The sequence below is a fragment of the Bombus bifarius genome, unplaced genomic scaffold, assembly GCF_011952205.1.
Source record: "Bombus bifarius isolate JDL3187 unplaced genomic scaffold, Bbif_JDL3187 scf7180000008470_frag, whole genome shotgun sequence".
Lineage (NCBI taxonomy): Eukaryota > Metazoa > Arthropoda > Insecta > Hymenoptera > Apidae > Bombus > Bombus bifarius.
The window spans coordinates 16,113-18,879 of NW_022884672.1; positions in this window are offsets into that span (position 1 = coordinate 16,113).

A 2,767-nucleotide genomic window follows, 5' to 3' on the forward strand; every position below is an offset into this window, starting at 1 on the left:
AACTAAAAGAATAATAGTACAAGTTAGATTAGCAGAGAGACAAACGTGATTGTGCAGTGAGTCTAGGAAACAGGATAAAATATAAAACAAATAAAAATGGAATATGCAGTACGTCCTATCCAAGAAGATTGGATACCAACTAATGCATAATAAAAGAATGTCCGCAATATTTGGAATTAAGAACAAAATTCTTAAAATAAACAACCACCGTCTTTATGAACAGAGGAAATTGATTATTGAGACTAAAGAATTTTATTAAGAAACAACATGACGCTCAGAGCATAATAACTGAAGTTATAATAACCTGAGCACAACTCAAAAACTTAGCTATGACCCTTTTGTAATAACTAACAAACAAACATTTCAAACTTAATTAATTATAAACAAGCTACAGATAATTTGAAGTTGGATATGAAGAAGCTTAATAACAAAATTACATAAATAGAATTTTTCTTATTTAAATGCGACAGTTCGTAGTACAAAACAAATTTTGTTCAGGAATAAGGTTTTCTGAAAATTTCCAGCGAAAATTTTTGCAAAAATTTCCTAAAGGAATTATAACCTATGAGATAAATGAAATAAAAATACAAAAACCAACTGATATTAAAAGAAGAATGATTATTTTACAAGATAATATGAAACTGTGTAAGGGATTACATATGTAACATATTGTCCCGATGTACACATATTTGCGAAGCGACTTACTACCCTGTATATTCCAGAAACTTCTTAGTTTGCCCCAGCCTCAGCAATTTGAAACTATTTTATTAAAATTAAGAATTTTCCACATTAGATCGAACGCACTTCTAATAGGTTCCAAACAGTATATATATATAGCAAGATTTCACATATCTCTAAATTATTCACAGAAAATTAATACGGCACATAAATTAGACTTCGGATTGTAAAAATTAAGAATAAATAACCGATACAGTCTCACAAAAATAGAAGGATAAAGATAGAGATAAGGGATCAAAAACAACAGTTATTTTTCAAATTTGTATGAAAAGCCCTTAAGAAAATAAGTTCCTCCTTAAATTGAAAACAGTTATATGTATAGAAATCAAACTTGCGATAAAAGTAAAAAAGATAGAAAATAGGAAAATTGTATTTGTTTTTATGACTCACTTTTACATGTAGTATAATTTCCACCGCTATTTTAGCATAGAACGCTACTTTTAAACACGAATTGTTCCAACTCGATAGTCCCTTGCTTTACTGTAAACGGAAAATTCTTTCGTGTTCTCAACCAAATTTATCAAATTCCAGCAATGACACATGCTATGTTATTGTCAGTAGAACATGGAGAAATGTTTCCAGTAAAGTTTCGAGCGACTTATCGCCGATTTTCAGGAGACACTGCGATGATATCGCGTGTACAGTGCTTCTATCGGTGTTGATGCGCTTTAATACATAGTGCAAGAGAACACTAATAAGATTTCCCAGTGGGCCTGTAAATCCTTATAGATCACTCAAAAATATATCATATTGCTTGTTTCAACTACTAGCAATTTAAAACGTCGTCTACATATATGTCGGAGATGAAAGGAAAGCCGAAGCCTTTCCTTGGAAATTTTGGGAACATCCTCTAGTACCTTAGCCTAGATTTTATTATAGTTGTAATGGCTTAAGATTTGTAATGAGCGAGATTGGGTTCGAGGTGACAATCGGTCGCTGAACGTAGCCACAGTCACGGGATGGATGTTTTATCTAACGGAGGTCTGGAATGGTTGTATGTGTTTTCCGAGAAATGTGGTTGTGGCGAAATCAACGAAATCTTCGCGATTTGTGAGCTATTTTGCTTGTTTCGACGCTTAAACGGTAGTGCATTGCATTTGCAGTGTAAAATGGAGTTCAACGAGCGCTTAAACGTCGAAATATCTCCAACGGGAAGGAAATGACGGCTAGATTTCATCGAAATCGACGAAATCTTCGCGATTTGCGAGCTATTTTGCTTGTTTCGACGCTTAAACGGTAGTGCGCTACATTTCCAGTTGTCACGTCCCGCGCTCCGCACGCGCCGTAACAAGAACAAGAAAACCATTCTATACAAAACACGCGAATAAGGATTTGAATGCACAAACAGACACACGGCACTACGAAACGAAAGGAAGGATTAACAAAACGAGGGCGATTAACGGATCCAACCAATAAACAAAGTACATATACACACAATTCTAAATAAACCAGGAAATAAGAATAACTACAAAAGGGGAAAATAATTGAAACGCCAGGAATATATATATATATAAATATATTTCAATCAATCAATTTGTAGAGTTACATATAAGTATAAACATATATGCCGAACATGTAATAACCTAGTAAATATTAGAGACAGTGCTTCCAATACTATGCAATAAATACAATATTATCAATTTATGAAATATAAGTATACATGAAGTCAACAACTAATAGTTTAACGAATACATAAAACATACAATATTGTATTATTAAAGAAATGAAGGTTACATTGTCAGAAATATATATATGTGTGCGAATTCTATCAAACCGATAATCTAAGATACATACTTAAAACTAGCCTACATTCCGGTAAAGGATAAATAAATAATTGACATTTCATTTCGTATGAATACTATACTGCCAAGAGAAATATGCATATGAATACGTACATATATATATATATATATTATCGAATACTCTATAAAATAAACTACTCAAAACAATAAATAACGCAATCGAAGAATTACAAAACATTAGCCATATTAAAATGACACACAACATAAATATATATGTCGGAGATGAA